The 25,901-nt window shown below is 37.9% G+C and overlaps 1 protein-coding gene across 1 annotated transcript in view; it reads left to right on the top strand.

Moving 5' to 3' along the window:
• Positions 1 to 25,901, top strand: part of CenB1A (Centaurin beta 1A) — a 316,525-nt gene that overhangs the window by 11,945 nt on the left and 278,679 nt on the right. The gene's annotated exons all lie outside the window — the stretch shown is intronic.

The following is a 25,901-nucleotide window of genomic DNA, read 5'->3' as shown; positions in this document are numbered from 1 at the left end:
CCGTGGCAGTGCCGGGGCACACAAAGTCCCCACTGTACTTCGCCCCTGCTGGCCATCCCCTACTTCACGCCATTATTATTATTATTATTATTATTATTATTATTATTATTATTATTATTATAAATTAAAACATTTCATATCTAGCTCTTTATTATACATTTGTCCAATACACTCTTTACCAATAAACGTGCATAATTTTATTATGATAGGAAAACTGGATTAAGTAGCTGAGACATTAGAAAACTGGCCTTCTGTGTTTAAGTTGGTGAGTTCGATTCCAAAGTAGTCCGATGGCATTTGAAGGTGCTCAGATATGCCAGCCATGTGTCGGTAGGTTTACAGGCATATTAAAGAAAGTAGTTGGCGGAACAAGTAAATTATTGGTATTATTATATTAAGTAGCAAGTGACATTTAGAGCAGTTAGAGGAACTTCAGTGAATTAACTAGCAAAGAAATCTCTCTTAATATACTCCTTCTTTGTGGTCATGCTTGTACTCTGGGAATGAAATATTTCCAACCAGTCTTTTTTTTTTTTTTTGTCAACGCGTGTACAATATGTGCCATACCAAACTCTGACTCAAACCAGCAATGGCAACAAGAGGCTGCATGCATATCTGAGGAGTAACTGCTGCAGAACTAAAGACAAGCACCTGTGTTGCTCTCTTATTGCAGTTCATTCATTCATTTCTGTTCATTCAAATGAGCCTCCAGGCTCATACGGAGAAATTGTACATGTCATTACATTCTGGCAGGCACTAACATAGATAATATTAATTTTATTGTTTTTTACATCCCACCGACTGCTTTTGATGGATTTTGGAGATGCTTAGGTGTCAGAATTTTGTCCTGAAGGAGTTCTTTTAAACGCCAGTAAATTACTGACACGAGGCTGGCAGGATCAAACCTTCTAAGTTGGGATCAGAAGGCCAGCGCCTCAGCTGTCCGAGCCAATCAGCCTGGCTTACATATTTAAGTATAGATTGTATATATACCTCAAATAAAGTCTTCTTGTCAGAACTGAAGTTGCTTCAAGTTGTTAAATTCTTCTGAATGTTATTGGTAGATGATTTGGTCACATAACACAAACCCAAGTTTCTCCATCTAACCTATATTATATTACCAAGCATAAGCAACATGTCTACCTTTTCATAGATGAGTAACTTATCTATAGCTTAAAGTATGAAGAGAAACCATATTTGCATATCTAAGACTTATATAATGGTTGTCTATGCCTCCAATGTCTGATTAAAACTCTAGATGTCTAAAAACTTTGTACTTGTAATACAGCAACTTACAGCATGCAGCATTGCTTTCCAGGTGTATACCCATCCCTGACTATAGCATAGGCCTACTGTACAGAAAAATTCATGTATGCATTCACGGTGCTGGTTGAGTGTAAAGTGATCATTCAATCAATCAATAAATACTGATCTGCATTTAGGGCAGTTGCCCAGGTGGCAGCCTTTTCTTAAATGATTTAAAAGAAATTGGAAATTTATTGAACGTCCCCCTTGGTAAGTTATTCCAATCCCTAACTCCCCTTTCTATAAATGAATATTTGCCCCAATTTGTCCTTTCGAATTCCAACTTTATCTTCATATTGTGATCATTCCTACTTTTAAAGATGCCACTCAAACTTATTCGTCTACTAATGTCGTTTCAAAAATAATAAAGGTGTTCACTAGTCCACCTATTCAATACTTTATTTCCACTTGAAGTGTTTACATAAACACAGTAACACTTATTTGGGACATGTTTCGCCCTTAATTAAGGGCATCTTCAGCATATAATAATTTTCAAAAGTACATATAATAATACAAATAGAAGCTAAAAGATTAGCTAGTTACTAAAATTTGGTACATACAATGTGAATATTAATACATCAATAAAAACGTGTTAATGCAACACTGTCAATGATCATACGAAAACTATCTTGTCAGAGACTAAAACTTCCTCCATAAAAAATACGTAGTTCTAATTAAAATGGTTCAAATAAAAATGTTTGTGGAATCACCAATGTGATAAAGCGTATATTGCCAACAAAATGAGGGCGTTAACATAAGCACAAAAATGTATGTCATGTACACAGTATGTTCAAGGCCGCTATTAAAGTCGTAAGCATGAAGGTATTAAAACACTCAAAGGTAGATATACGTAAAAGCGAAACTGAAACATCAGTTGAATTGTCGTAGGAGAAGTGGCCCTTTTGTACAGGTAGGAAATATTGTCAGAGACCTTTGTTGAGAATGTCGGTAGATTCTGGAATAATGTTCACTGTAAGAGAAGGAAAGGAAGTCTTAAAATGGTGAACACAAGGAGAGAACTCATTTTACATTGCTTAAAATCAATGAGAACTTACGTGTTTGTAGTAAGTTGTTACTTGTTATCTACCGTTGCGTTATTAACCACCCTTCTGTTGGCTCTGAGTCTCGTATTGTAACTGTGCTGCAGAGGCGGTAGCAAACTCGGAGGGGAAGGAATGGGGGAGTGTGGAAGGTAGGAGAGGATGGGTGGAGTTAACTGTGACGAGGTTGACGAAGGGGCGGAATTATCAACTTTGCAGGAAGTAGGCCTATAATCCGTAGGTATGGGTGGAGTATTAGAGTATGAAGTATTAAATATATTGGGTATCCTAACTCTGTTTGAACTAACCGTCTTTAATAATTTAGGCGTTAATTCATGTAACATGCTTTTACTGTCTGTGATGTCATTAAGATTCTGATACTTATTATACGTCTGGTCTAAATAGATATATAAACTTTCTAGTTCGTTCAACATTCCTTCTTTTTCTATATTTCTAATTATCGCTAGATCTTTCTCTATGGATTCAAATCGGTGACCAGTCTCCCCCATATGCAGACTCATCGCTGAGTACTTTCTTTGTTTTTTTGCGTTAACATATTCCATGTATCTTGTCATAAAGCTTCTCCCAGTTTGTCCAACACACGAAAAATTACACTGTGTACATTTGAGTCTGTATACTCCCGATCCCAAATAACGATTTTTGTCATAATTAACGTTTTTATGGTTAAAGAATATGGATTGGTTAGTATTAGTAGCTCTAAAAGCTGTATTAAAATTATGTTTTTTGAATACGTTAGTAATGTGGTGTATAGCTGGATTGTTATAAGTGAATGTAGCGTACTCAGTCTTTTTGGTTTTGTCTGGTATCAGATTCGTGGATAACCTGTTCTTAATTTTATTGATCAGTCTACTGATCATTCCTATTTTGAAACCATTCCTAGTATAATTCAAGTCTGTCTTCAAATTCTTGCGAGATAGAGGAATTCTAAGTGCTCTGTATATTAGACTGTGAAAATATGCTTGTTTATGTGAATTCGGGTGTAATGAGGAATTGTTTATAGTTATAGATGATTGTATCGGCTTTCTAAAGATTTGGAAACCAAGAGTGATATCCTTACGCATAACTGTTACATCTAGAAAATTCGTGCTCTTTTGTAAATTTAAAATTGGGTTTGATTTCATTTAACTTGTCTAGAACGTCTTGACTATTAATGATGTCTTTGTTTATAATTACAAATGTATCATCTACATATCTCAACCATAATCAATTCCTTTAATTTTTGCTATTATTTCGTTGTGCTTAATTGAATCTATGAATATGTCGGCAAGGATGCCCGATATATAAACAATTCCTCATTACTGTACACCCGATTTCACATAAACAAGCATCTTTTCACAGTCTAATGTACAGAGCACTTAAAATTCCTCTATTTCCCGAGAATTTGAAGACGGAGTTGAATTATATTAGGAATGGTTTCAAAATAGGAATGATCAGTAGACTGATCAATAAAATTAAGAACAGGTTATCCACGAATCTGATACCAGAAAAAACCAAAAAGATTGAGTATGCTACGTTCACTTATAACAATCCAGCTATACACCATGTTACTAACGTATTAAAAAAATATAATTTTAATATAGCTTTTAGAAATACTAATACTAACCAATCCATATTCTTTAATCATGAAAAAGTTAATTATGACAAAAATCATTATTTGGGATCGGGAGTATGCAGACTAAATGTACACAGTGAAATTTTTCATATGTTGGACAAACTGGGAGAAGCTTTGTGATATATTAACACAGAAAAACATAGAAAGTACTCAGCGATGAGTCTGCATATGGGGGAGACTGGTCACCGATTTGAATCCATAGAGAAAGATCTAGCGATAATTAGAAATATAGAAAAAGAAAGAATGTTGAACAAACTAGAAAGTTTATATATATATTTAGACCAGACATATAATAAGTATCAGAATCTTAATGACATCACAGACAGTAAAAGCATGTTACATGAATTAACGCCTAAATTATTAAAGACGGTTAGTTCAAATAGAGTTAGGATACCCAATATATTTAATTCTTCATACTCTAATACTTCACACATACCTACGGATTATAGGCCTACTTCCTGCAAATTTGATAACTCTACCCCTTCGTCGGCCTCGTCACAGTTAACTCCACCCATCCTCTCCTCCCTTCCACACTCCCCCATTCCTTCCCCTCCAAGTTCACTACCGCCTCTGCAGCTCAGTTACAATACGAGACTCAGAACCAACAGAAGGGCGGTTAATAACGCAACGGTAGATAACAAGGAGCTACTTACTACAAACACCTAAGTCCTCATCTATTTTAAGGAACGTAAAATGTGTTCTCTCCTTGTGTTCACCATTTGAAGACTTCCTTTCCTTCTCTTACAGTGAACATTATTCCAGAATCTACCAGCATTCTCAACAAAGGTCTCTGACAATATTTCCTACCTGTACAAAGGACCACTTCTTCTACGACAATTCAATTGATGTTTCAGTTTCGCCTTTACATATCTCTACCTTTGAATGTTTTCATACCTTCATGCTTACGACTTTAATAGCGGCCTTGAACATACTGTGTACATGACATACATTTTTGTGCTTATGTTTACGCCCTCATTTTGTTGGCAATATACGCTTTATCACATTGGTGATTCCATAAACATTTTTATTTGAACCATTTTAATTAGAACTACGTATTTTTAATGGAGGAAGTTTTAGTCTCTGACAAGATAGTTTTAGTATGATCATTGACAGTGTTGCATTAACACATTTTTATTAATGTATTAATATTCACATTGTATGTACCAAATTTTAGTAACTAGCTAATCTTTTAGCTTCTATTAAATACATATAATAATACAAATTTTGTATTATTATATGTACTTTTGAAGATTATTATAGGCTGAAGATGCCCTACATTAAGGGCGAAACATGTCCCAAATAAGTGTTATTGTGTTTATGTAACCACTTTAAGTGGGAATAAACTATTGAATAGGTGGATTAGTGAACACCTTTATTATTTTTGAACTGTAAATTTTCAGTACGGACCAATAATGAGGCTTCGTCTTCATTCTCCCACTTCTTCCCAGCCCAAAATTTGCAATATTTTTGTAATACTACTCTTTTGTTGGAAATCATCCTGAACAAATCGAGCTGGTTTTCATTGGATTTTTTTTCCATTTCTTGAATCAGGTAATCCTGGTGAGGGTCCCATACACTGGAACCATACTCTAGTTGGGGTCTTACCGAAGTCTTCTATGCCCTCTCCTTTACATCCTTACTACAACACCTAAGCATCCTCATAACCATGTGCGGAGATTTGTACCCTTTATTTACAATCCCATTTATGTGATTACCCCATTGAAGATCTTTCCTTATATTAACACCTAGATACTTGCAATGATACTCAAAAGGAACTTTCACCCCATCAATGCAGTAATTAAAACTGAGAGGACTTATCCTATTTGTGAAACTCACAACCTGACTTTTAACCCCTTTTATCAACATACCGTTGCCTACTGTCCATCTCACAACAGCGAGGTCACGTTGCAGTTGCTCACAATCTTGTAACTTATTTATTACTCTATACAAAATAACATTATCCACAAAAAGCCTTACCTCTGATTCCACTTCTTTACTCATATCATTTATATATATATATATAAGTAAACATAAAAGGTCCAATAATACTGCCTTGAGGAATTCCCCTCTTAATTATTACAGGGTCAGAGAAAGCTTCGCCTACTCTAATTCTCTTAGATCTACTTTCTAGAAATATAGCAACCCATTCAGTCACTCTCTTGTCTAGTCCAGTTGCACTCATTTTTGCCAGTAGTCTCCCATGATCCAACCTATAAAATGCTTTAGACAGGTCAATCGCGATACAGTCCAATTGACCTCCTGAATCCAAGATATCTGCTATATCGTGCTTGAATCCTACAAGTCGAGCTTCAGTGAAATAACCTTTCCTAAAACCGAACTGCCTTCTATCAAACCAGGTATTAATTTCTCAAACATGTCTAATATAATAAGAAAGAATGCCTTCCCGAAGCTTACATACAACGAATGTCAAACTGACTGGCCTGTAATTTTCAGCTTTATGTCTATCACCCGTTCCTTTATACACAGGGGCTACTATAGCAACTCTCCATTCATTTGGTACAGCTCCTTCATGCAAACAATAATCAAATAAGCACTTCAGATATGGTACAATATCCCAACCCATTATCTTTAGTATATCCCCAGAAATCTTGTCAATTCCAGCTGCTTTTCTAGTTTTCAACTTTTGTATCTTATTGTAAATGTCATTGTTATCATATGTAAATTTTACTACTTGTAATTAATACCATCACGCAGGGAACACCCTGGGTAGCATTTGCTTGCACGTAGTACCACTATGTTAGGTACGTAATAGGTTTGTGATTAGTAGCAACAGTGTGTGAATCAGGAGGTGGGTCCTACAGTACCTGTGATTCGTACCCCTATATGAGCGACACCATGGTTCTGCCTTACCTATGCTCAGTTCCCACTATGTGAGGAATTCCACAGGATAGTACGAGTCCCTATGGTTAGTCCACTTATTTGAGGAACGCCATAGGTTTGCATTGCCTGCAATTAGCGCCGCAATGTGCGAAACACTATAGGTCTGTGTTACATGTGCGCATTATACTACCTGTGAATAGTATCATAATGTGTGGAATACCACGAGTCTCTGCTACTTTTGATTAGTACCGCAACATTACACATAGCATGGTTGTACTTTCCTAGTGATAAATACCATTATGAATGGCTGATGACCTGGATTTTGGACCCGTTTCGACTATAAGCATAATCGATTCAGCATCGTGCTATAGAAGCATTCCCTTGGTCAGTAATACTATTGTTTTGTGCCAGCTTCTGTGCATGTGAGGCACTGTGGGTTGGATCCACTGATCGTTTTAAATTCATATCCGTCCATCCATTCATTCTTCATCCTCATGCTTTGAATTCTGGTCAGTGGAAGATTTTGGACTTCTAAGTTGTCATATCATTTTGTCTCATTTCGTACCATTAGGGGCCAATGACCTCAATGTTAGGCCCCTTTAAATAACAAACATCAATCAATCATTTTTCACTAAAATTTGTATGACTGCCAATTATGCTTGCATCCATGTTATTCTTACCTGCCTTCTTTGCTGATGACTGAACATACATACATACATACATACATACATACATTGTAAATATCATTGTTATCATATGTAAATTTTAATACTTCTTTAGCATTAGTCACCTCCTCTATCTGGACATTTTCTTTGTAACTGACAATTTACATTCTGCTGACTGAATACTTCTGTCTTTTGAAGATCCTCGCATACACACTCTCCTTTATTAATTATTCCTGGAATGTCCTTCTTGGAACCAGTTTCTGCCTTAAAATACGTATACATACCCTTCCATTTTTCACTAAAATTTGTATGACTGCCAGTTATGCTTGCCATCATGTTATCCTTAGCTGCCTTCTTTGCTAGATTCAATTTCCTAGTAAGTTCCTTCAATTTCTCCTTACTTCCACAGCTAATTCTATTTCTTTCCAATCTGCACCTCCTTCTTAGTTTCTTTATTTCTGTATTATAATAAGGTGGGTCTTTACCATTCCTTACCAGCTTTAAAGGTACAAACCTGTTTTCACATTTCTCAACAATTGGTTTAAACCCATCCTAGAGTCTGTTTACATTCTTATTTACCGTTTTCCACCGATCATAATTACTTTTTAAAAACTGCCTCATGCCTGCTTTATCAGCCATATGGTTCTGCCTAATAGTCCTACTTTTAAGACTTTCATTTCTATCACATTTATTTTTAACTACGACAAAAACAGCTTCATGATCACTAATACCATCTATTACTTCGGTTTCTCTATAGAGCCCATCTGGTTTTACCAGCACCACATCCAGGATATTTTTCCCTCTAATTGGTTCTATCACTTTCTGAATCACCTGGCCTTCCCATATTAACTTATTTGCCATTTGTTGTTCATGCTTCGTGTTGTTTGCATTTCCTTCCCAATTGACATGTGGTAAATTCAGATCTCCGGCTACAATTGCATTCCTTTCCATGTCGTTTCCCACATAGCTGATTATCTTATCAGATAATTCTGAATCCGTGTCAGCGCTACGCTTTCCCGGTCTGTACCCTCCAAAGTTATCAAGTTGCCTATTATCTTTAGAAATGATCCTTACACCAAGAATTTTGTGTTTGTCATCTTTAACTTTTTCATAGCTTACAAATTCTTCTTTCACCAGAATGAATACTCCCCCTCCTGTCATTCCTATCCTATCTCTGGGATACACTCTCCAGTTCCGTGAGAAAATTTCTGCATCCATTATATCATTTCTCAGCCATGATTCAACTCCTATGACAATATCTGGTAAATATATACTGTATCTATTAAATTACTTAATTCTATTCCTTTCTTTACAATACTTCTACAGTTCAACACTAAACTTTTTATGTCATCCCTACTTGATTTCCAGTTCCCTGTTCCCTTATCACCACTCCCTAGGCCACTCCGTTTGCCTGAATGTACCTCCCTATTACCGTTCCAAACAAATTTCCTAACTTATACGTACCATTGCGGTTTAAGTGAAGGCCATCTGAGCGCAGATCCCTATCTCCTGCCTACCCATTAGGATCTAGAAATTTCACTGCCAGTTTCCCACATACCCACTCCATAGTCTCATTTAAATCCCCAATCACCCTCCCGTCAGTATCCCTCCTACACATTATTCCACTGATAACAATGTCTTCTTCCTTAAACTTCACCCGTGCTGCATTTACCAGATTCCACACATCTCCCTCTATGTTGGTACTTATACCAGCTTGCCTAACGTTGTTGGTACCAGCATGAAACACTACTACCTTCTTCTTCCCCTTCTCCTCTTCTACTTTTCTCAACATCTGCCTCAACCTAATTCCTGGATATCACTTTACCCTGGTTCCCGTTCCTCCACACACTTTCCCCACATGTCTAACGATGGAATCCGCCATGACCAGAGCCTCAACCGTACCCACCTCATTTGATCCCGTCCCCTCCTGGTCAGCCCTATCTTTCCTGATAGCTGCAGAAGCTACTTCCTTCGCTCCTTTCTCCTTCCCATGACTGTTCCACCTTTTCCTATCCTCTACTCCAAATTTCCTTTTCCTACCTCTTCCCTTCCTCGTACTTACACACATCTCAGCAACAGTTCCCTGTTCCTCATCTTCCCTCTGTTGTTCTACCTGGAGTGACTCGTACTGATTTCTCACTGACATCTGTCCTGAATTCTTATCGTGAATAGAGCCCTTAGCCTGCAATCTCCTTTCCCTTAGAACGTTTGACCACCTGTCTTATACAATTCCCCCCTTTCCTTCCCCTCCTTCTTGTACACCTACTGTAACCTGTACATTGTTTGAGGGAGGCCTATCTTCCTTCCTGTCTTCTGTGAGAATCCTAATTATCTCCCTCAAACCCTCCAACTCCTCTCTTATACCCCTCAATGCCTTGCCACACCCACAGTTCCTACACTTGCACTCCTTAGACATTCTTTACGGAAAAAATGAAAGAAAGGAAAAATAAGATAAGTTACGTGCAAAAAATTGAACGGAGGGAAATATTCTCTGGGATAGTACTTGAAGATCACACGGCAATAAGGTAATTAATATACGACTTCACTACAATACTATTTAGTTGTACTCTATTTTTATCGTACAACACCCTAACAGGATAAAAACTGCTGTTAATTACTGAATACCGAAAGGAATACACAAGAATTACACAATTCTACATACATACATACATACATTATCATTATAGACTGTTATGCCTTTCAACGTTCAGTCTGCAAGCCTCTGAGAATTTACTAAATGTCGCCACAATCCTCGATTTGCAACTAGTGTTGTGGCCTCATTTAGTTCTATACCTCTTATCTTTAAATCATTAGAAACCGAGTCTAACCATCGTCGTCTTGGTCTCCCTCTACTTCTCTTACCCTCCATAACAGAGTCCATTATTCTACTAGGTAACCTATCCTCCTCCATTCGCCTCACATGACCCCACCACCGAAGCCGGTTTGTGCGTACAGCTTCATCCATCGAGATCATTCCTAAATTAGCCTTTATCTCCTCATTCCGAGTACCCTCCCGCCATTGTTCCCACCTGTTTGTACCAACAATCATTCTTGCTACTTTCATGTCTGTTACTTCTAACTTATGAATAAGATATCCTGTGTCCACCCAGCTTTCGCTCCCGTAAAGCAAAGTTGGTCTGAAAACAGACCGATGTAAAGATAGTTTCGTCTGGGAGCTGACTTCCTTCTTACAGAATACTGTTGATCGCAACTGCGAGCTCACTGCATTAGCTTTACTACACCTTGATTCAATCTCACTATATTACCATCCTGGGAGAACACACAACCTAAATACTTGAAATTATCGACCTGTTCTAGCTTTGTATCACCAATCTGACATTCAATTCTGTTGAATTTCTTACCTACTGACATCAATTTAGTCTTCGAGAGGCTAATTTTCATACCATACTCATTGCACCTATTTTCAAGTTCCAAGATATTAGACTGCAGGCTTTCGGCACAGTCTGCCATTAAGACCAAGTCGTCAGCATAGGCCAAACTGCTTACTACATTTCCACCTAACTGAATCCCTCCCTGCCATTTTATACCTTTCAGCAGATGATCCATGTAAACTACGAACAGCAAAGGTGAAAGATTACAGCCTTGTGTAACTCCTGTAAGTACCCTGAACCAAGAACTCATTCTACCATCAATTCTCACTGAAGCCCAATTGTCAACATAAATGCCTTTGATTGATTTTAATAGTCCCCCAGTATGGCAAACATTTAAGCCTATCCTAATTACAGCAACCAAATTTTAGTAAGAGAGTTTCTACAGATACCTCTACTATACTACATAAATATTTTACAATAATTAAATAAGCACGCTGAATTCTGATAAGATATTACTTGTGTACTACAGGGGCTTGAACTGCACTATTATTGGCATATAGGAATTTTATTATTAACTTTTACTCGATGATTAAACAAAGGTGGAAAGGACAAAGTATGCAGGGAACTTAGGCTACAAATTATCGGAATAAAGTAATCAGCTGATTTTGTATTTATTTACACAACTACCATGTGCATGTAGCAACAATCGTCAACAATCCAAAAACTGGTAAGTACCGTAATTATCCAGTGTATTGTCTTTAACTTCTTTTTAAATCGAAGTTTACAGGCGTATTGTGTTATTTAATCTAATAAATTATCACCTTTGTGATAGTTTGAACGGATATCTATACGAATACCGGAAAAGTTGCGGCGGAAGTTACAATGAGTTACAACTCCTTATGATAATCTGCCTTTGTATTATACCAACAAGCCTACAGATATTTAATTTTAAAAAAAATTAACTTAATATTATTACCTAAGTATTTCCTAAACCTAAATTCGAAACAAGGTACACCTAGCTAGCCTACTTAACCTAGAAAATGTAATCTACTGAACACGAAATGAATTACTTGTTATAAAATTCAAATAAATATCACTACTCCCAATTTCTACCAACAAGCACTAAACACCAATATATAAACAGCACTAAATGGATCACACACACACACACACACACACACACACACAAAATTAAACAATTTCAGTAGGTTTTAACTACTTTATCACTACAATAATGCAAGAGCTCTCAACAGCCGACCGTTCACAAGCGCATCCAACAATGCAATCCAGTGCAATGCAGTATGGTAAAAGGTGACACATCAAATTAACCATAATATCTTCCTTTGTGCCTAGAGTTTATATAGCAACTCTCACTTTATATCTTATAAACTTACAGAGCTAAAGGTGTTATTTAATGTGAAATAGGTATTTCTGTAAAAAGACTGTTTTAATTGCACTTAGGTGTATGGTTATATTCTCTTTATAAAATATAATTTTTTTTTACAGTTTGCTTTACATATCACTGACACGGATAGTTCTTATGGCGACGATGGGATAGGAAAGGGCTAGAGTAGGAAGGAAGCGTCCATGTCGTTAATTAAGGTACAGTCCCAGCATTTTCCATGTGCGAAAATGGGAAACCATGGAAAACCATCTTCAGGACTGCCGACAGTGGGGCTCAAACCTGAATGCAGGCTCACAGTTGTGCAACCCTATCTGCATGGCCAACTTGCTCGGTCTAAAGCTATAAGCAGGCATTAGAACCTCGTAGTATTCAAAGCACTAAGACAGATATCAACTGCTTTTGTGGGCTGCAAATTCCTGTGTCCCTCTACCTAAATAATTCATTCATATGATGTGGAATTATTCATAAACATTTCTGTATTTTCTGTATACAGTACAGTAATATTAGAACATGTACAGTGAATGACCCCTCTGATACTGGTAAGTCTAATTATTAGTCCTGTTCCCCGATACTCAGTCAGGGAAGAAGTGAGATGAGATGAAATGACATGGCATATTTTTATAGCTGGATGTCCTTCCTGTCACAAACCTCAGTTGAGGAGCTAATGAAGATGAAATGAAAGATGGTGAATGAATTTGGATAAGTAGGTGGAAGAAATGGGCTGTGGCCTATGAATAGGAACTGTCTCGGTACTTGCCTGGAAGTGAAAATGGTAAACCACAGAAAAACATTATCAGGATGGCCAACTGTGTGGTTTGAAGTCTCTAGTCTCCCAAATGCAGAGCTTGGCTCCATAGCTATAGTGCATTAAAGTGCACTACCACTCTACTAGGTAGATATTGGTAAGAGTATTAAACTTAAATACATATTCAATGAAGTCAGGCTAAGCATTCATACCTTCACGGAAATTAAAAGGGAAAAAGGCAATTTTCTTGAGTTCGAAAGAAAGACTACACTGCTCAGATGAGAAACGGACATGATAAATGGCAACTCTCAAACTGTTGGTAGGGGGCTGAGTGGCATTGTTACTGCCTTCTCAGCAAGGTGGCTGTGTTTCAAATCCTGGTCGATGCAATGTGGAATTTTTAAAATGAGAATTCATGTAACTGTGGTTTAGATTCCACATAAAACTGGAGGTACCATGGCTATAATCATGATATCAACAGTCATGTAAAACTGCAAGCTTGCTTGAATTCTTGGTAGACAGGGTTATTTGCCAAGATGTCTCAAGTCTGTTAAATTGGAAGAAAAAAACAAGAAAGTATACTGCATTGTTGGTAGTGTTCATTGCTTCTTAATAAAATATTAATGATTATAACCATGCTTTATGTTTAATGTCCCATCAACTTCTGTCAGTTGCAAGAGACTCTGAAGTGCCTGCAATATTCCTTGATGAGAGGTTCTTTAAAGTACCAGGAAATCTTACATTTAAGTACTTTTAAATGTTTACTATCTCTGCTGCAATTCAATCCTGCAACCTTGAGCATTCTCTGTGACATTGAAACGCTTTTATATGCTCCTTACAAACTTGTAACAGAATGTCAGAGAGGTTTTAGAGTAACTTAAGCACTATGGTTATATTCAGTGGAGCCTAAGATAATTTTGTACTGTGCACTGATTATACCGAGTAACTTCGTCTTCCTCGTGGTGTCGGGCAATTGAAAGCAAGCAGTAATCACTGATCTGCATTTTGGACTGTCACTCAGGTGGCAGATTCCGTATCATTTGTTAACCAAGTCTTTTCTTAAATGATTTCAGGGAACTTGAAAATTTATTGAATATTTCTCATGATAAATTATTTCATTCTCTAAGTCCTCTCCCTATAAATGAATATTTGTCCCACTTTGTCCTCTTGAATTCCAACTTTATCTTTGTATCATGATCTTTTCTACCTTTAATATTTGTCTACTGATGTTGTTCCACCCAATTCCTCCACTGACAACGCAGAACATCCTGCTTAGTCAAGCAGCTCATCACCTTACTCCCAAATCTTCCCAGCCCAAAGTCTGCAACATTTTTGTAACGCTACTCTTTTGTTGGAAATCACACGGAACAAATCTTGCTGATTTCTTTTGCATCCTTTCCAGTTCTTGTATCAAGTAATCCTGGTGTGGGTTCCATACACTGGCATCATACTCTAATTGGGGTCTTATCAGGGACTTACCATGCTCTCTCCCTTACAACCTTACTACAGCCCCTAAATGCTCTCTTAACCATACGAAAAGGTCTATAACCTTTATTTACAACCTCATTAATGTGATTACCCCAGTGAAGGTCATTCCTTATCATACAGCGACCCTATCAACACAGTAATTAAAACTGAGAGGACTTTTCCCCTTAGTGAAATTTACAACCTGACTTTTCATCCTGTTTACCATCATACCATTGTCTGTACCGAGCTCGATAGCTGCAGTCGCTTTATTGTGGCCAGTATCCAGTATTCGGGAGATAGTGGGTTCGAATTCCACTGTCGGCAGCACTGAAGATGGTTTACCGTGGTTTCCATTTTCACACCAGGCAATTAAGGCCACGGCTGCTTCCTTTCCACTCCTAGCTCCTCCCTGTCCCATAGTCGCCGTAAGACCTGTCTGTGTCTGTGCGACGTAAAAGCAACTTGCAAAAAAAGAAACGACAAACCTTGTCCTCTCTCCATCCACAATATTGTCAAGCTTGTTTTACAGTTGCTCGCAATGCTGTAACTTATTTACTACTCTGTACAGTACATCATCATCTTACCTGTGATTCCAGTTCTTTATTCATTTAATTTATATAGATAAGAAAACATTATGGTCCAGTAATACTGCTCTGCAGGACCCTGTCTCCCTCCCCCCATCCCACTTAATCGTTACAGGAACAAATAATACTGCACCTACTCTAATTCTCCGACTTCTGTTTTCTAGAAATGTAGCCACCCATTCAGTCATTTTTCTGTCTAGTCCATTTACACCAGTAGTCTTCCATGATCTGTCGTTTACATGATATTAGAATCATTCCGTATTGACGGTTTTCACTATAAAAAGGAAAACAATTTAATGTATCCTCCTAATTCAATACAAAACATAACTCCATTATTAGATGGAGCAATAAAATTTCATCATGTTTCGACTCGTTTGAGCCATCTTCAGTGAAATGGGGGGGGGGTGTTTAAAGTAGGTAATCTACATAATACAAGCTAAAAAGTGCTAAAAACATAATGAAGGCACAAATGAAAAACCAAAAGAGACAGACAGAAATAAAAACAATAGCAATATACAATATTTACATCACTAGATGGAGCAATAAATAACTCGCTGAGACAAATTCAGTGAAACGGGTTAATATAAAACATTATTGAATCCAAAATATGTGCTAAAACTAAGAAGAAAAGAAAAATGATACAGACGGAAACGAAACAATAAGTGCTAATAGTGAGGTTGTGGACCTCTTAGACTAAAATTTTTTTAGTTTGATAATTAAAAAACAGGATGAAATCACTGTGTTGAAAATACAGGCTGACAGTCTGTCTTTGTAGAAACACCATCCCACGAATGGCTGGGAGGGGAGCGAAAAAGCTTGAGAAACAAAGTTTGAGAGGAGACAACGTGCCAGAAGAAATGTATGTGATGGATCATGGGATCTATATTGGCTTGGCGTTGACCTAATGGGGATAAAAATGAATGGCGAAGACGTCATAAACACCCAGTCCCCAAGCCAGGGTAATTAACAGTATGAGGGGGTTGATTCTGGAAACTGAATTGGGACCATCTGGACCAAAGGCGAACATTCTATCCGTTTAGTCATAAGCTGGACTTTCATTTGCTAAACCTTAGGCTACCATCTCCACTGATCAGGAGTTGAGCATTGGCAGTAGCAGAGGCCGGGGCAGTAGCCTGTGAAGCAGCCTTGACAATACAACAGGCTTCTCCGTTGGCCACTGGCTACAGCTCAAAACGCTGAAGGCTTGACGTTCACTAAACCAACCATCGAAAAGCGGTAACCTAAGTCTGGTGGTAGCCCATGTCTTAATCCCAGCATACGCCACTGGTTTCCTGTATATATTAAAGGATGAAGTGTTGTTGAAGTTGTGCATAATGGTTAAGTCGAGGTAATTGAGGGCTTTATTGTTTTCTGACTCTATGGTGAATTTTATATGTGGGGCAGTGGAGTTGAGAAATTCAAGTACTGTGTTGCTGTTAGTAACATGGGAGTCTAAAATAACAAACATATCATCTACCAGTCGTGTCCAATGTTGAATGCCGTTAATCTTACCAATGATGTGAGAATGTTGTAAATGATTGATGTAAATATCCGCAAGGACCCCTGAAGCTGGTGACCCCATGGGAAGACCTATCTGTTGGTAAATGACATTGAAAGTGAAGAAATTGTTATTCAATGTATACTTCAGAATCTGAATAATTTCATATATTTCACCTATACTTAAATTGCTGAATTTGGAAAGATTGTTCTTGACCAATTGTATGGTGTTGTTAACGGGCACATTCGCATACATGTTAGTAATATCAAATGAATGAAGAGTGTGGTGTTTGGATAAATTAAAGTGTTTAATTTTATTGCAAAATTCTGTGGAATTCTTTACTGATGTATTGGCTTGAAAACGATAGTGTGATTTGAGGAATTTGTGAATGAACCGAGATACCTCATAGGTCAGACTATTTCTGAAATTGATAATGGGTCTTATGGGGATGTCTTCTTTATGGACCTTGAGTGGCACTTTTGTTGTCGGAAGCTTTGGATTCATAATGATCATTTTGGATTTTTCATGGTCATTAAACAAAAACAAAACATTCTTAATTATGGTTTTTAGGTCTCTTTGTATTTTATTAGTTGGATCCTTTTTTTAGAGGTTATGACGTTGTTTTCTGTAAAAAAAGTTTGTGCTTTGATACAGTCACTTTTATCCATGATTACGGTAATGTTCCCTGTGTCGGCTTTCGTTATTATTATGTCATTGTGTATGACTTTTTCTTTAGTTTGTGAATTTTAGCTATGTCTTCTTTGTTGGGTTTAATGGTTTGTTGTTGATTAAGGATAGAAGATAGCTTGCATTTGAATTCATATCGGACCTCTTCTTGTATGTTTATGGGTAATTTATTAATGGGTAATTCTGATTAAGCTATGGTGGAAATTAAATATCATGGTTAGAAGGATTACCCCAATTATGTTTGGGTCCCTTGCTTAGCGCATCAAAATCATTGGCATCGAGATTGATTTTACTTATGTTTACTACAGCTTGCTGAAAATCATTTGGCTTTATGTTGTTTGGGATGTTATGTTTGCTAAGTGTTGTTTCTGAAGGAGTATTCCACTTTTTGTCAAGTGTGTTTTGTTTCTTTAACAAAGTAAGGTTAAGTTTGTTAGTGACATGTCATTGAAAGGACGTCCATTCGAGGGGGCAAGGGAGAGTGGAAACTTCTAAATGAGTTTCATATAGTTTGTGGTTCAGAAGAGATTTCTTTTTATGGAGAAATTTGACTTCGTCTTTAATCCAAATTTTATCGGTTTTAAGTTGAGTCGCAAGTTTTTGGTGTCTTCCTATGAGTTTTCTTGGTGAATTTAAAAAATGTGGGGGTTAAGTTAGATCAAGAATTTTTTCAAGAAACGTAAGTCTTGCCCTAATTAGGCAACCTTTATTTTGAGATTGCAATAAAGGTTAGCTTTCTTGCCTGCATGGATGGCATTACCATTACAGGATATTAGAATCATTCTGTATTAACGGTTTTCACTATACAAATGAAAAAATTAAATGTATCCTCCAAATTTAGTACAAAACATAATTCCATCATTAGATGGAGCAATAAAATTCAAACATGTTTCGACTCGTTTGAGCCATCTTCAGTGAAATAAGGGAGGGTTAATGCAATCTACATAATACAAGGTAAAAATGCACTAAAAACATAATGCAGGAACTAATGAAAAAACAAAAGAAACAGACAGAAATAATAACAATATACAGTATTTACATCACTAGATGGAGCAATAAATAACTCACTGAGACAAATTCAGTGAAAAAAGGTTAATATAAAACATAATTGAATCCAAAAAATTTTCTAAACCTAATACGAAAAGAAAAAAAAATGATACAGACGGAAACGAAACAATAATTGCTAATAGTGAGGTTGTGGACCTCTTAGACTAAATTTTTTTAGTTTGATAACAATTCAAAAACAGAACAAAAGCATTGTGTTGAAAAATCAGGCTGACAGTCTGTCTTTGTAGAAACACCATCCCACGAATGGCAAGGAGGGGAGCGAAAAAGCTTGAGAAACCAAATTTTAGAGAAGACAATGTGCCTAGTGAAATGTGATAAGTGATGGAAAAATGCCGATGAATTTAAAATTTTAGAATAATAGCATTCTCAATTTCTTCTCAGTTTAGCGGTCCCCTTCTTAGCTAGGTGTGTTTGCCTTATTTTAAATGGTTGGGAGGGCAGCGACAACATTGAGAAGCTGTGTTAGAGAACTAACAGGTGCTTGGTAAACTGTAAGTGACCATAGTGGAAACCGTCAATGAAGTTCCAATCTGTAATGGAGAAAACAAGGTTGTGCAAGAAACTTGGGCTGATAAGTGAAAAGTGTAAAATGGGTGTGAAGAAAACGTTAAACTTACGGTACTTAAAAGATGGTTGTCCTCTCGAACCGGCCTGGCCTTCTCAAAGTTAACGGTCCCGTTCGTAAGATCGAGTCTATTGTTGGCTCAGCTGTGTTTGCGAGGATGGGAGGAACGGAGGGGGAAGGAGGATGCATGGGTGGTGGGGAGTGGTGGTGAGTTGGAGAGATGGAGGCGGGGTTTGTTTTTATTACAGAAGTTCTGACAAATATATGAAATTAATGTTTGAAGTAGAATGTTCTTTTTTTGGTTGATTTCATATAAATTGTGAGAGAGGTTCATAAACTGATCTAAATCGATGTGGATGCTCTCTAGAACATTGAGTAAGGTGCCTTTTGGCTTATAATGCAAGATCTTAAGATCTTTATCTATTGATGTGTGTTTGTGGCTGGATGCTTTATGATGTTCACTCATAGCTGAAAAACAATTATATTTGGGAGCGTTGCGATATTCGGCGCATTTTATGACAAAATTGCGGCCTGTTTGACCTACATAGCTGGAATTACAGGATTGGCATTCTAATTTGTAAATTCCGGAGTTCAAATATCTATTATTAATGTTATTATTGTTATTGTTGACACTGTGTGGATTGAAAATGAGTTGGTGTGGGATGTTCTAAATGCTATTTTGAAGTTGTGTTCTTTAAAAATATTAGAAATTTGGTAAATGCTACTATTATTGAAAGTGAATGTGGAAAACTTTCCTTTAGAAGTGGAATCTTTTTCTAGGGTAGTCTTGGTTCTGCTCTTATGTCTATTGATGATAATGCTGATGAAGGTTCTACTGAATGTTGTGTTCTGCAATATTGTAAATTAATTTCTTTTTTGTAATTCTTGCAAGATAAGGGAACAGTTAATGCTCTGAGTACCATGCTATTGTAAGCTGCTTTCTTATATAAGTCTGAGGGCACAGAAGTTTGTTGGATGGTATTGATGGTGTGGGTGAGTTTCCTGTATATATTAAAGGATAAAGTGTTGTTGCAGTTGTGCATAATGGTTAAGTCCAGGTGATAGAGGGCTTTATTTTTTTCTGACGCTATGATGAATTTTATACGTGGGTCAGTGGAGTTGAGAAATTCAAGTAGGCCTACTGTGTTACACAAAGCGTGTCCAGTGTTGAATGCCATTAATCTTACCAATGATGTGGGAATGTTCTAAATGATCGATGTAAATATCAACAAGGATCCCTGAAGCTGGTGAACCCATGGGAAGACCTATCTGTTAGTAAATGACATTATTGAAAGTGAAGAAATTGTTATTCAATGTAAACTACAGAATCCGAATAAATTCATCTATTTCACCTATAGTTAAATTGCTGAATTTGGAAAGATTGTTTTTGATCACTTGTATTGTGTGGTTAATGGGCACATTAGCATACATGTTAGTAATATCAAATGAAAGAAGAGTGTGGTGTTTGGATAAATTAAAGTGTTTAATTTTATTGCAAAATTCTCTGGAATTATTTACTGATGTGTTGGCTTGAAAACGATAGTGTGATTTGAAGAATTTGTGAATGAACTGAGATACCTCATAGGTTGGACTATTTCTGAAATTGATAATGGGTCTTATGGGGATGTCTGCTTTATGGATCTTGGGTAGCGCTTTTGCTGTGGGAAGCTTCGGATTCGTAATGACCATTTTGGATTTTTCAAGGTCATTAAACAAAATGAAATTTTCTTAATTATGGTTTTTCTCTCTTTATTTTATTAGTTGGATCTTTTTTAGAGGTTATGAAGTTGTTTTCTGTAAAAAATATTAAATTGCAATGAAATCAACGAAAAAAGAACAGTCTACTTGAAACATTCATTCCATGCATTTGTCAGAACTTCTATAATAAAAACAAACCCCGCCTCCATCTCTCCAACTCACCACTACTCCCCCGTCCCCACCCCACCCTCTCCCCACCAGCCCTGCATCCCCTTCCCCCTGCGCTCCTTCCATCCTCGCAAACACAGCTGAGCCAACAATAGACTCGATCATACAAAAGGGACCGTTAACTTTGAGAGGACAACCACCTTTTAAGTACCGTAAGTTTAACGTTTTCTTCACAACAATTTTACACTTCTTACTTATCAGCCCAAGTTTATCACACAACCTCGTTTTTTCCATTACAGATTGGAACTTCATTGGCGGTTTCCACTATGGTCACTTACAGTTTACCAAGCACCTGTTACTTCTCTAACACAGCTTCTCAATTTTGTCGCTGCCCTCCTGACTGTTTAAAATAAGGCAAACACACCCAGCCAATATTGGAAATAATCTTCGAGAAGGAGACCACTAAACTGAGAAGAAATTGAGAATGCTGCTGTTCTAAAATTATAAATTCATTGTTTTCCCATCACTTATCGCATACATTTCACCTGGCAAGTTGTCTCCTCTAAAACGTCATTTCTCAACCTTTTCGCTCCCCTCCTTGCCATTCGTGGGATGGTGTTTCTACAAAGACAGACTGTCAGCCTGAATTTTCAACATAGTGATTTCGTCCTGTTTTTGAATTGTTATCAAACTAAAAATATTTAGTTTAAGAGGTCCGCAACCTCACTATTAGCACTTATTGTTTCGTTTCTGTCTGTATCATTTTTTTCTTTTCTTTTCATATTAGGTTTAGCATATTTTTTGGATTCAATTATGTTTTATATAAACCTTTTTTCACTAAATTTATCTCAGTGAGTTGTTTATTGCTCCATCTAGTGATGTAAATATTGTATATACATACATACATTATCATTATAGACCATATTGCCTTTCAGCATTCAGTCTGCAAGCCTCTGTGAATTTACTAAACGTCACCACAATCCTTTATTCGCAGCTAGTGCTGTGGCCTCATTTAGTTCTATACCTTTTATCTTTAAATCATTAGAAACTGAGTCTAACCATCACCATCTCGGTCTCCCTCTACTTCACTTACCCTCCATGACAGAGTCCATTATTCTCCTAGGTAACCTATCCTCCTCCATTCGTCTCACATGACCCCACCACCGAAGCCGGTTTATGCCTACAGCTTCATCCATCAAGTTCATTCCCAACTTAGTCTTTATCTCCACGTTCCGAGTACCCTCCTGCCATTGTTCCCACCTGTTTGTACCACAAATCATTCTCGCTACTTTCATGTCTGTTACTTCTAACTTATGAATAAGATATCCTGAGTCAACCCAGCTTTCGCTCCCGTAAAGCAAAGTTGGTCTGAAAACAGACCAATGTAAAGATAGTTTTGTCCAGGAGCTGACTTCCTTCTTACAGAACACTGTTGTTCGCAACTGCGAGCTCACTGCATTAGCTTTACTACACCTTGATTCAATCTCACTTGCTATATTACCATCCTGGGAGAACACACAACCTAAATACTTAAAATGTTCTACCTGTTCCAGCTTTGTATCACCAATCTGACATTCAATTCTGTTGAATTTCTTACCTACTGACATCAATTTAGTTGTCAGCATAGGCTAGACTGCTTACTACATTTCCACCTAACTGAATCCCTCCCTGCCACTTTATACCTTTCAGCAGATGATCCACGAACAGCAAAGGTGAAAGATAACAGCCTTGTCTAACCCCTGTAAGTACCCTGAACCAAGAACTCATTCTACCATCAATTCTCACTGCAGCCCAATTGTCAGCATAAAATCCTTCGATTGATTTCAGTAATCTACCCTTAATTCCATAGTCCCCCAGTATGGCGAAAATCTTTTCCCTGGGTACCCTGTCATATGCTTTCTCTAGATCTACGAAACATAAACACAACTGTCTATTCCTCTCGTAACATTTTTCAATTACCTGGCGCATACTAAAAATCTGATACTGACAGCCCCTCTATGGTCTAAAACCACACTGGTTTTCATCCAACTTCCTCTCAATGACTGATCGCACCCTCCCTTCCAAGATGCTAGTGAATACTTTGCCTGGTACACTAATCAATGAGATACCTCGATAATTGTTGCAATCCTTCCTGTTCCCTTGCTTGTAGATAGGTGCAGTTACTGCTTTTGTCCAATCTGAAGGTACCTTACCAACACTCCATGCTAATCTTACTACTCTATGAAGCCATTTCATCCCTGCCTTCCCACTATACTTCACCATTTCAGGTCTAATTTCATCTATTCTTGCTGCTTTATGACAATGGTATTTATTTACCATCCTTTCCACTTCCTAAAGCGAAATTTCACCAACATCATTTTCTTTCTCCCCATGAACTTGCTTGTTCACGACACCACCATGAAGATTTCCTTTTACGTTGAGAAGATTTTCAAAGTATTCCCTCCACCTGTCCAGTGATTCCCTGGGATATGTTATGAGTTCATCTGAATTACTCAAAACACTGATCATTTCCTTTTTCCCTCCCTTCCTAAGATTCTTTATTACTGTCCAGAAAGGTTTCCCTGCTGCTTGACATAGCCTTTCCAGGTTATTACCAAAATCTTCCCATGACTTCTTTTTGATTTCAACAACTATTTGTTTCGCTCTGTTTCTTTCATTTACATACAATTCCCTGTCTGCATTGGCCCTTGTTTGGAGCCACTTCTGATAAGCCTTCTTTTTACGTTTACACACAGACGTTCCTAGGCATTCCCTTGCTGTTTCTACTACAGCATCCCTATATGCCACCCATTCTCTTTCTATATCCTTTACCTGCTTACTGTCCACTGTTCAAAACTTCTCACTAATCATATCCATGTACTTCTAATTTCCTCGTCCTGGAGATTTTCTACCCTTATTCGTTTGCAGACAGATTTCACTTTCTCTACCCTAGGCCTAGAGATACTTAGTTCACTACAGATCAGATAGTGACAAACTGAAACACATGTACCACTGCACTTGGTCAATGTCCCATTATTTGCTCAGTATGCACACTAACAGAGAAGCTGTTCAAATTGATTTTCACTCTGCAGACTGCACATCTAAATGCGATGATAAATGCTGCACACATTTCTTAACCGGGCGAGTTGGCCGTGCTGTTAGGGGCGCGCAGCTGTGAGCTCGCATCTGGGAAATAGTGGGTTCGAATCCCACTGTTGGCAGCCCTGAAGATGGTTTTCCCATTTTCACACCAAGCAAATGCTGGGGCTGTACCTTTATTAAGGCCACGGCCACTTCCTATTCCTAGGCCTTTCCCGTCCCATCGTTGCCATAAGACCTATCTGTGTCAGTGGGACGTAAAGCAAATAGCAAAGTGGCACATTCTTTAACCTCTCAGGTGTTATTTCTGCAGAGACTCTTGTGATATTGTCCTACAGTGTCGTTAGTGTTCTGGGCCTGTTGGTGTAGAAAGTAGACTTGCGGTGCCCACAGAGGAAATAGTCTAGTGGCATAGATCTGGCGATTTAGGTGGCTATTCCACTGGACCCCATGAACCAATTCACCGTCGAGGAATAACCTTATCCAACCACTGGCAGACTGCTCGTCAGAAGTGCAGGTGTGCTCCTTCCTGTTGAAAGAAAAACCTCTGTCTTTGCACCAGGGCTACAGTATAACCTCGATGCTGTTTGTATCTTTCATCAGTAAGCCTGTCATTTAGAAATATGGAGCCAATGAGAACATCCCCATAGATATCACACCATATATTTAACCTTGGGTCTGTCTGATGATGTGCCTCTGCTACTAGATGGGGTTTTCTTCTGCCCAATGCACGGTGTTATGGCTGTTCATTGTCTTTTTCAAGTAAACAGGATTCATCGCTGAACAAAATATCAGCTGGAAGGTTACACTGATATCGATGCCTTTCTTCGAACCACTTACAGAACAGCACACATTTGTCAGTGTCATCACATTGCACAAAATACAAGCAGTAGGGATGTAAATGATTGAAAGATAGTAGTTGGGACACGGAAGCTTGACTGATACCACCCTCCTGTGTCACCTTCTTTGTTGACCATGTTAGACTGACTACCATCTTCTCCAGTACGTGAGCTGATTTTAACTCCCCTGTTGCTGTACATGGCCATCCTGAAGGTATCGGTACATTTCAGTAATTGCCCAATAGTGGAGTCCTACGACTTAGATTAATCTCGATGTCGCCTGTAGTATTCTCTTGACCGAGCTCGATAGCTGCAGTCGCTTAAGTGCGGCCAGTATCCAGTATTCGGGAGATAGTAGGTTCGAACCCCACTGTCGGCAGCCCTGAAAATGGTTTTCCGTGGTTTCCCATTTTCACACCAGGCAAATGCTGGGGCTGTACCTTAATTAAGGCCACGGCTGCTTCCTTCCCACTCCTAGCCCTTCCCTGTCCCATCGTTGCCATAAGACCTATCTCTGTTGGTGCGACGTAAAGCAACTAGCAAAAAAAAACAAAAAAAAAAGTATTCTCTTGCTGCTTCCTATTGACTCATGCCCGCTGCTTGGATAAGAACTATTTCTGCCCTCTGAACTGTGTACATTATCATTTGCTGCCCAGTTAATTGGTGACACAAGCACTCGTCCAAAACGTACACGCAGTGCAGAATTGAACCACCCAACAGACACACTAACTGCTCTATGTTGTGCGGTGCAGAAGCAAGTGTTCAACAGACCCATCTGCACATTGCACATTCCAAGTGTGTCCATTATGCTTAGTAATTTAGTGTTAATCATATATGGGCTCTTTTTCTTTTTCAGTGTGGTCAAGGAGGTTAGGGGCTCGGTACATATCCAGATATCCAGCACATTAGTAGAATGAATAGCCCCATCAAATTTTCCCCCCTTTCTATATTTTGCTATTTGCACTAAGAGCCAAGTTGTCCTATGGTGTCAGACTTTTGAATCTCCCTGTAAAAAAACCTTACTTCATTTGTGTACTTGCGAATACATACATTAAGTTCACACCAAAATTGTGTGCCATCTATTCCTTATTCATTACGTATAAGTTTGCTTCACTTTCTTGGCTAGTGCCAGGAAATCATGGATCTGACTGGTAAGAATGCATGTTATGTACTTAAGCCCATTTTCATTGGTGAGCTTGCAATGATAAATTCTGTCATGGACCTCAAAAGTACTGTAGATTGATTGTGAGATAACGTATTTTGTATTTTCTTCCTCCCCCAGA

Source organism: Anabrus simplex, chromosome 2 (genome assembly GCF_040414725.1).
Source record: "Anabrus simplex isolate iqAnaSimp1 chromosome 2, ASM4041472v1, whole genome shotgun sequence".
NCBI classification, from domain to species: Eukaryota; Metazoa; Arthropoda; class Insecta; order Orthoptera; family Tettigoniidae; genus Anabrus; species Anabrus simplex.
The sequence above is the reverse complement of the archived record's forward strand: the minus strand, read 5'-3'. Positions and strand labels throughout refer to the sequence as shown.